This window comes from Lathamus discolor, chromosome 1 (assembly GCF_037157495.1).
Source record: "Lathamus discolor isolate bLatDis1 chromosome 1, bLatDis1.hap1, whole genome shotgun sequence".
Lineage (NCBI taxonomy): Eukaryota > Metazoa > Chordata > Aves > Psittaciformes > Psittacidae > Lathamus > Lathamus discolor.
This window is the reverse complement of record NC_088884.1, coordinates 149,862,245-149,872,655: the sequence shown is the minus strand read 5'-3', so window position 1 is coordinate 149,872,655 and position 10,411 is coordinate 149,862,245. Positions and strand designations below refer to the sequence as shown.

Genomic DNA, 10,411 nt, shown 5'->3' with positions numbered 1-10,411 from the left:
CCTTGAACACTGCCAGGGATGGAGCACTCACAACCTCCCTGATAACACATGTAAATTGTGTAGGGGACTTTTCAAGTCCATTGCAACACAAAGGGAATAGCACACTAGACAAAAATAGGTTATTTTGATCATTCTTCATTAAAAACTACTATTTCCTTAAGCTTGAAATGCTTATTAAAAGTTTTGAGGGCCTGTTTTTTTATCTTTCTGTTTCATAAAGCTAGGAATATTGAATTTACACTATTTGAAAGTTTGGATTTAGACTCGCAGTTTGTTTCCCTTTTTCCCTCTTTTGTAAATTAGTACAGTGAAGTGAATGAGGCTTTTGATTTTCTTTCTTTCTTATCTCTTTGGTACTCCTTTTATTATGCCTAAAATACGTTGGGTTTTTTTCATCTTCTGCATAAAACCTCTGTCCTCATTGTCTGGGAATTGAATGACTGTGTTTAAAGTAATGTCTTTATTCTTGTAAATATAATTCTACAATGGAGCAGGGAACTTCTTTTTGCTGAAACCTATTTTAAGCTACATCATTATCTTGCTTTTCATATTTGTCTCTGTATTTGTTCTACTAAGGACTTGTTCCAAAAGCAATGCTTGGTTTTATGACGTTTAATAAGTTTAAGTAGACCAAAGGAAAAATAGAGAGAAAAAAAGAAGTAAACAGAGCTTTTGAAGGAAAAAATAAATCTGAAAACCACTTATTTTGCTTTCAGGCGATTCATTGCATTTATGATGTCTGAAATGTTAAACTTTAGTCTGGGTTACATTTCCTGGCTGAGATACAGAGATTCTCAGAAAATCGAGGTTTGAAATAGAAAGTCAGCACTCTTCATCTGGAACACAAGGAACCTCAACAGAGGGGACAGAGCTGAGAGTGCTGCCACTTGGGAGCTCTGAACTGCAACAGAGAAGTCCATCATCTCTGTTTTACTTTTAAAGTATGTGAAGAAAATAAAGGCTGAAAACACGCATTGTGTTTCCATTTTGCTGTGCCTGCGCTAGGCGCATTGCTTGCATACCCTACTGGTACGGAGCTCAGCGTGCCACAGTTTCTGCGCTCCGATCTCTCACTCTTATGTTACTGCTCAAGTATGCATTCAGAAAAGAGCCAGCAGATATCGTAAATTTATTCTAGTTGTCGAGGTCAAGGACTCTTTTCCTTTTTTTTCTTCGGCTGAGAGGGAACTCTTTCTGTCTTTTTTCCTTTCCTTCTAACACCAGGCAAGCTTCCTGCTCCGCAGTGTGCACCACTGATAAAAAACCATGTGGAGTACTTCTAAAAGAAATTATTTACCAGTCTAAAGCACCGGTGAGTTATGTGCTGTCTCCAGTGCTAAGGGGAGGGCTTTCAGCAAAGCACAATATCTGCATGCACTGCAATTCAGAGGCTCCAGCTGCTGGAAGCTCTTGCAAGCCATGTAAGTAAAGGGTGTTTTTTTCTCTGAAGCAAACTTCATATATTCTCTTGCCTCATAAAAGCTCTGAGATAATCAAAACTTGAGGTGAATTTCCTAATACTAGTAACGTTGTTATCTTGTTCTTCTCAATAACGTGTGTATGTCAGCACGATAAATAGCTAACATTTCTAGAAGTGTTTTACTTGTGAGTAGTGTAAGGAGCAGAATCTGTGCGTGGCTCGGGAAGGCTCTGTTTGCTTTTCTGGTCGCTGACCATTTCTGTTCTCTGTGACTGGCACAGGGAACTCTGATTTCTTTGGTATCTCGTTACTCTGATTGCAATGGGAAGCTGGCAGGAAAATGCAGAATCTGTGCAAGGAAAAGAGCATAAGGGCAGTTTAAAAAGCATGGTCAGTGAACCAAAAAGTGGTGTGCAACACCCACATTGAACTTGTGGTATTTTGTAGCTTTAAAGTGAGGTTTAAGTGGTCACAGACTATGTGACTAAGAGGAACATGAAATGACAAAAGAAATGTATCTTGATGTTCATGCTTATATATAAGTTAATCAGGTTTCTGTATGGTTATTTGGAGTTTATTGCAGGGGATGGATCAACTTTCTCTGAGCTTCATGATGTAATTTACAGTCATGAAATATTTCCTTTTTCGCTATGCAGTTCATGTATGCATTGGCAGCAATAGGCCCGGCAGACTGGTGTTGAAATCCCAAATTTCACTTCCTGTCTCTGAGGTCCTCCCTGCCCTTTTGATAGCTGCCTGTTTGCAGATACGGTGATAAATGAATGACAACTGACTGTTGTGCCAGGAAGCTCCACTGACCAGCTACAGGTGGCATCAACCTGAGACAGAAGTTTCATGCATTCAGTGTTCCCAGTATCTTCCTGTCTGGAGGGTCTCTGCCCCCTTGCATTCTTTGCAGCCTTTCCAAAAGCATCTAATCCCTCTGACTTTTCACCTTACGTGTGGCTCTCACTTTTTACCAGTTCTAAATAACGTTCAGCAGCTCCTTCCCCCTCCAGACCCACATGTCTGAAAGGCACAAACTCTGCCCTCCAACCCTCACAGTGGAAATCTGGCACATACCCACAGGGCAATACCAACCTTATTTATTGCAGACACATCATCACGGTCACCTCTTGCATCAGGTACTCAAAGGAACACAGACTCTGACCCCTCCCAGCCCTCCTGCTGACTTTCAACCCATGGCAATGCAAGATCCACATGGGAAAGAGGCACTGTCCATTAAGGGAGATGCCCATGATTCATGAAAGACAATGGGAAGGTCTCCTTGCCACAGCTGGGTGCCAAACACCAAGTATACTAATAGACATGTGGGGCTGTGGAGAACGCAGAATGCTGCTCCCAGTGAAGCTGGGGTGTCACCTCCTTGAGTGAGAATGGGGAAAGGCTCTGTAGAAAGAAGCTTGCAAGGTGATAGCAGCACATTTTGAAGGTGCATTGACAGGAGCAAGTCAGAGATGCAGGGGACTGGTGCGAAAGTCAGACTCCTCTGCTGATAGAGGAAGAAGATGCTGCCTTTTCAAGAGTGTTTAGAGGATGGCAGAAAGTTTAATTTTCAATATGGAGATGGGTAGGAGCTGCGGTAACTCTCATACCTAGCTGGTGTTACTGCACTCCAGGGAGAAAGCAGCAGTTTGTTGCATTTTCTGAAGTTATGTATATTCATGTGTTCCATTAGTCTCTTGGCAAATTCATCCTTTGAGCAATAAAGCTTTCTGAACCTTTCATATAGTCCTTTGCTTTGAAGCAACAGATGTCTGCGATAAGCAGATGGTTATGGCTTTGAATCTGAACATCTTTAAATACTTTGTTGTGTATATTTTATGGGGAGGAATGTACTCTCTTACTATGCAGAACTGATTCATTAAATGAAAAGTATCCATGTCTGGATGCTTGATGTCATTCCTAGCTTGCAAACTAAGAAACCGTATGTTTTTCAGGATTATTTGTTGTGAGATATTTTCACCCCATTACTCAGCTTGTGTTTTCAAGGTACAAACCATCTGTGAAATGCACTACATGTGAGCTGAGCTCAGTCAAAGAGAACAAGCAACGAAAAGAGTCAATGGAGCTGCCCCACTTGTGAATTGCATTCTCACTCTGATGAATACTCTGAGCAGGCTGAAATCTTCCTCTTGCAGAAATTCCCAGAGGAAATAATGTGGTGTCTATGGAAATAATTGAGAAAAAAAATCTTTTGATCCTCCTTATTCTAAAATTTTATTTTTCAGGGGGTACAGCTATGAAATTCGATGAGCACAGAATCTAAGAACATAAGATCTTAGACCAGGAATAAATTTGGGAACACAAATGGAAAGAATAAATCTCAAATAAGACGATAACTCTGATTTTCTTTCAAGGAAAATAAGCTAGATAAACATCTCTCATCCAAACGTTTTGCTATTGGATATTCATTTACTGCTCTAAAAAATACATTTACTCCCTCTCCACCTGACTTTCAGACTCAAGAGTTTGGTTTTTGAAGAAATCTCTCTGTTACAGCCTGTGAACTGTTTAAACTGAGTAAGTTTATCTTAAGAATGGATTATGGCACAGATCGTTGAAAGCTTTGTTAATTATAGTGATACAAGATATGTTATTGCATGGACTCAGTGCTTACACAAGGCACCAGTCTGACCTGACAGAAGATAAATGCCTCATTTTGACCATGATTTGAGTTTTTGCCTCCACCTTTGATAAGGAGCAGAGCTGTTGAAGGGTTGGTGTTAGAAGAGTTCAGTGGTGATACAGGATATGCTCTTTCCCTCCCTTTTTTCTTTCTCTTCATTCCATGTAGGAATCTTTCTCATTTTTTCAGGATGCAGTAACCCCTACTGCCAAGCTGTCCCAGCATACAGGTTTTCCTCTTTTTGCACCTCAAGGCAGCCTCTTTTCACTCCACAGCATCATGGCTGGTGTTCAGCCTCACTGGAGAAGAAAAGGCTTGGGATGGAGAATGGCATGCTCAGCATGGACTGCAGTGACTAATCCTCATCTCCGCAGGTAGAAACAAAATAGCCCAAATGCAAGCAAAGCATGCAGGCTGCTGACCTTTGTAGTCTGTTGCCAAAGGGTAACAGCTACTTTAATTACTGCCTTGACTAGCTATTAATTTATCCATTTATTTATTCATTATCGGTGCCTATAAAGATGCTGGGGACTGTAGAGATAGGACAAGGGGTAATGGGTTAAAACTTACACAGGGGGAGTTTAGATTGGATATAAGGAAGAAGTTCTTTATTGTAAGGGTGGTGAGGCACTGGAATGGGTTGCCCAGGGAGGTTGTGAATGTTCCATCCCTGGCAGTGTTCAAGGCCAAGTTAGAGAGAGCCTTGGGTGAGATGGTTTAGTGTGAGGTGTCCCTACCCGTGCCAGGGGGGTTGGAACTATATGATTTTGAGGTCCTTTCCAACCCTAACTATTCTGTGATTCTATGATTCTATTTCCTGGTGATTTCCTCACCCAAATATCTTCTTGGGACAGGTCACTATCCAAGACAAAAGTGGAATAAGAGAAACATTGGTTTGATCAGAGGGCAGTTCCTTCAGTGCCGCATTAAAAGTTTTAATATCTGTATCCAATTCTGTAGTGTTAAAGGAAGAAAAAAAGAAAAGAAAAAAAAGAAAAAAGGAAATAAAAAAAAAGGAAATTGTTGAAGGGTTGTACTTCGTAGTCTATTATTTGACAATATGAGGTTTAGAAATCTACATACAAATGACAAGGAGTTATGAAGACTTCTGATTGATGGGCTGTCTTTCTTTCCGACAATCCTAATTGTTCAAAGGCTGCAAGTGTCAAATACTTTGAAAACTGCAGGCAATACTCTGCTACCTGACAGCAACATAACTCAGAGACAGGCTCTCCTAAATAAATCCTTGCAATGGTAGGAAAGAATTACATGCTGATGCATGCCAGACTTCTGTATCTGTCCCGAAATCTCTTTTTCTCTTTGTGGAGCCCAACTATCCATTACCAGGCTGTTATGTGCAACACCTAACCACATATGGGTTTATTTCTCTGAATACCACCTCTTGGGCTTACAGATGTGAGGACTGAGGCAAGACTCAGTGGCTGTTGGATTGAGATGGTACTAGAATTCTAAGACACAAAAAACTAAAGGTAGTTTTACCTGAATTCTGGAAATATGTGTCCATCCATGGCCACCACAAACAAACAGGCTCTTCATAAAGACAGAAAGAATATAGCTTTTAACCTTTGCCATGCTGCTGTGTGCCTCTAGTCTTCTCATAGGGTCAGAAGTAGAAACAAACCCTCCAAACCTGACAGAAAGCTCTCAATCTAAATGTTATACAAGACAATCAGCAAAACTGGCTGCAAAGGACCATAAGTAGCAAAATATCCAGAAGTAACCAGTATGGAGGTCCAAAACCAGTTACCATTAGCATGGTTCCTGTAATGGAAAAGCTTTTGGCTGGCAAGGAAGCAATGCAGTGGCATACACATTTGCAGATGGAAAGCTAGTCTGGAAGCTGCTCTGAGCAAGCTGCTGCATGGAGGGTTGCAATGAAATCGTCTTTCTGCCTGTAGGAAAATGAACCTGCTGAACAGATATTGTCAACCTTAGCTATCAATAGCTGTTGGTAATGCAGCCTGTCTTTGAGCAATGGCCCATTTCTGAAGTTCAGTGAAGTAATATACTTGATATCTTACATGTAGTTGTAGAGAAGAAATCTGTTTGTGTTCATATTCCAGAGGGAATTATTTCTATCATATTTTCAAGGTTTCCTCTACAGCTTTTAAGACGCTTCCTGAAATCTGCAATTACACTCATGTAACATCTGCGTCCAGCTATTTCTAAGATAATGGTGAAGCAGACGAGCTGGTAATTAAAATAATTCTTTCTCCGAACTTCATCTTCCTTTTTGTTTATCAGCTGATGCTTTAGCAAGTAGCTTCTGCCTTGAGGAGTTGTTGGTAATTTATCAGTATCTCAGCTACCTTGTTCCTTAATAACACTGACAAAAAAATCAGCGTTCACCACAAATTGACTTTAGCAGTTATCAGTAATTCAGACTCTTGACAGCACTGAAAGCCTCTGCTGGAGTATGTGGGAAAATGTGACAGTGCAGGAAGTCAAAAGAGAGCATTGGGGCTGTTGTGGTTATTCTGTGGCAATGGGGAACCAGATTCAGCATCACACGGGTGCAACTGCAATGGCACTGCCAGCACACCTTGATCACTGTCCCAGCACACCTTGATCACTGTCCCAGCACACCTTGATTACTGTCCCAGCACATGAACGACCTCCCACCGACCTGCACAATGTCACTTGCATATCCCCCGAATCTCCTCCCTCAAAAGAAAAACTCCAGACTAGAGAATCCTGCAGGATTACAAAACTCTTCAAGGTTCAAGAGAGCAACACCACAAGTGTCTGAGTTATCCCAAACGGGCAGAATAATTCACAGTTACAAAGCTGAAGATCTGGACACTTTATGGCCATGTCAGGTTGACCATACTATGGCTGCTATATTATGCTCCTTAAAGAAAATGCTCTGTATTCATGGCCGTTTCTTGTTCAGGAAGGAAAATGTTCAGATTTCATAGCCAGGCTGAGCACCAATGTCACAGAACAGGAAAGTTAGAATCCATATAAACAGACAATTATGGTATTTTATGATTCTAATTATTTGACAGACCCAAGATACTTCTGGATTTTCATAACCCACAAAAGGGTAGCCATAATTCTTCTATCTATACCTACTTTTGAACATTATTTAAATTCCTATAGGTCAGACTGGAATCACAAAAACAACTTTTTGAGCTTCCTGCTTCTGTAGTTAAGGCCAAAAAGAGAGACATAAATGACGACAATATGTGGGGTTTGGCAGATGGCTTAAATACGCTGCCCTTTAGGAACAGGCATGGACTCAGCGCTTGAGGGAAAGAGTCATCCTCGTGTTCATCTTTCTGGCTGAAGAGAATGATACCTTCAGGCATACAGTGCGTAGAGATGCTTGGATGAAGGTGTTGCCAAAGACCATCCCAACAGTGTTATCTATGTTGCGAATATCACACTTGAAATTAATCAGCAATTGCTATGTCATCTTGATTTGCATGCTAATACAGAGGATGCAATAAGGGTCTGGAGAGATGGATCCACAGCTGACAATACATTTTTTGGTTTTCACGAATCACTAAAATGTCAAAATTCTCAGAGGCATATTTCTCTAAGTTTGCACCTTGCTTCTTCAATGAAGAAATATCCCACATATATGTGGCCATATATATGACATCACCTCTTCAAGGAGAAAAGGACGTCACACTTACTGTTTCTTTCTCAGAACAGAAACAGAGTTTTAGACATTTTTCATACACAAGAACTATGACAAAAAACTTGCTCATTATCAGTCTTGCTGAGAATAAGCCTACCTTATGGTTAAGGACAAGCTACGTTTCGGGGATAAAGCACCCTGAAACAGAGCACTTGTCCTTGTTCCATAAAGAAACAATTCAGGGAGAAATATGAAATATCTCTTCATTACATGAATGTTGTTGCCAGGACAAGAAGGTGTTCAAACTACATGGCTATTTTCAAAGTGTGAAAGGACCCTGGCTCCTTGAAGGCAAGAAAGGAAGGTGATGTCCCTCCTTGTGGCAGATACAGTGACACATGGCTCTTTTGATATCTTTGTCCCTCTCATTGTAGCCCCTCTCTGTTTTAGGGGTTTTTCTGTCAAAGAAGGAGTTAAAAACCCTCCTCACTGACAGGGAATTTTTCAGGGTAGGATTATATAAATCATATTTGCTAATATTTATGGAAGCTCTGACCACACTTCCATGGTCAGGGTTGTGGGTTTATTTGTTCATATTGATTTCACTGTAACGTTAGGTTGTTGCCCCTGCTTGTAATGAGGTCTTAAGTTTTTCCCTGAGGTGGTATTTACCAGATTGTGTGTATATTTCCCCAAACTGACAGTGTGTTACTTCTACAGTACTGTATCTCTTTGCTATGCCTTTGAGAGGTCAGCTTTCATGCAGGTGCCTAATGCCTTTCTTGAAGTTCATGCTCTAATGTAGACAGGATGGTTGGCTAATTTCTGCCTCAGATGGCTTCTACCACCTTTTCTTCATTGCTGCCAGTGTTTTCTCTTGCTTCCCTGGAGACAACAGATGCATCTAATGAATCAGTTCCAGCTTCCAAGCTGAAAGAGATCATGGACAGCAGCCATGTGTTGTTCAGATGCTTGCAAGGGAGGGAGAGATCTTATTCTTTTTTCTCTTGTTGAACCAGTTCACTCAACAAGAATTCGGTTTAGATCAAATTGGCATTGCTTTTAGCTAACTCTAACTTTTTCTAACTTTCTCCTTAATTCGCAGCTTTTACTATACCCTAAAAGAGAACAGTTGCCGTCAGAGAAAATTGGTGCCTGGAACAGTGTACCTTGCTCCCACTTTAAATGACAGGACAAGAGAAGTGTTTAAAGTTGAAAGTCATAGGCTGTAGCTGGTGAAAAATAAGACAACAGCCAGACACATGCTTCTCCGCAGTGTTGGATAAGTAGATATAATGTATAATGTACTGCAACATCCCAGCAGGTCTCCCAGATTGAAAACAAGGAGGAATGAAAGATAGAAATTAAAAGAATGAGGAATGAAACCATACTTTGGCTCTTGTATCCCTGAATGTGTTGCCTGTGTTGATTAGTTACTTTGATTTGTGCTTCCCCACACAGCTCAATTTTCCCTTTAATAAGAGCTCAGCTTGTAAATTGTCACTTGTATCTGCACCAAACAGTGTAATTATGCTGGAGTGATGGAATATATTATATTGTTTGTTTTCCATTATGTTTATTCCAGATGTTTTTTGTCACTGACTCTTTTTCTGAGATGGGCTGTTAATAAACATAGGATAAATCTAATGAATAAATTTGCTGTGCTCGGTATAGATCTGTGGCGATGGCTGAGATGGTGTCACGCCACCAAGTAGTGGGCTGTCATTAGAACAACAGAAATGTTAATTCTCACTCAGAAGTGAGAGGGAAATGAAGCCTGGGGTAGTGAGAGGTTGGAGAAGATAGTTATGTCAGGGTTTTTTTTTCCTTAAAAAGACATTAAATGTAAAATTTAAACTGAGGTTATGATGAGTTCACAGTTGTGATGTTTTATTGCTTCTCTGGACAAGGGAAGCATTTTACAGTAAAGCCACTGAGTCCATACCCGAGTTCAAGCCTTTCACTGCTGGAAAGCTCTTCTATGCAAGCTGTTGCAGCCTTCATCTCAGTTCCTGAACAAACACTTCTGCATTTTAACTGTCTTGCCTCTTCAAATAGAAATTGTTTAAAGTCCCTGCCTAGGCTGGAGATGCAAAAGTGATTTTAGAAAGAGAACTGGAACATTTTGGAGGAAAGAACCCCACAGGGGATGAGATGCAATGTGGAAGTCTATGCGGCACCGGGACTTGTCTTAATCTGCTCATTTGCCAAAGCAGCATTGACTGGAAAAAAATGAAAGCTGTGACAGTCGTATCATTTAAAGAGTTTTCCAGTACTGGCCTCTTCGTTTTTCCATCAGAAAGGAACATAGGAAAACCCAGAATGAAAGAAAACATGGTCTATCTTACTACCTTTCAAAAGTTCTGAATGCTGCATTAGAAGATGTGACTGTGGTTGCTGTTAGGACCTCAGAGCCTCAGTTAAACAGCACGTTTTTCAGAAGATCAGCTCAAAGCAGATTCTAGCAAACAAATGTTGTTTCCACTAACATTGCCCACTTTCTCTGAATTCTTCCAGGAAGCACATAAGCCCACAGCTGCCTGCACTGCTGCCTTTTGTCAGCATGAGTAGCTTCTCGTGTTTCTGTTAACTGCTTAACTCTGCTCCAAGGAACTAAAGCAGTGTCTCTGTCTCATTAAGGCAATGCAAGGCAACTCTTCCCCAAACGAAAAACCAAACTATGAACACAAGGGTGTTGGTTTGCCAAGGCTTGGAAGAAGAAGCCTTGGGTGAG

The 10,411-nt window shown here is 40.8% G+C and overlaps 1 protein-coding gene across 3 annotated transcripts in view; it reads left to right on the top strand.

The window, feature by feature from the left end:
* Positions 1–1,051: 1,051 nt before the first annotated feature.
* Positions 1,052–10,411, top strand: part of C1QTNF7 (C1q and TNF related 7) — a 36,037-nt gene continuing 26,677 nt past the window's right edge. For 2 of the 3 annotated variants that reach the window (XM_065659110.1, XM_065659118.1), the window contains exon 1: positions 1,052–1,421. The gene's annotated coding sequence lies outside the window, so the exon portion shown is untranslated. Of the gene's footprint in view, positions 1,422–4,351; positions 4,445–10,411 lie in introns of those variants that run through there. The other variant, XM_065659128.1, reaches the window with a different exon arrangement.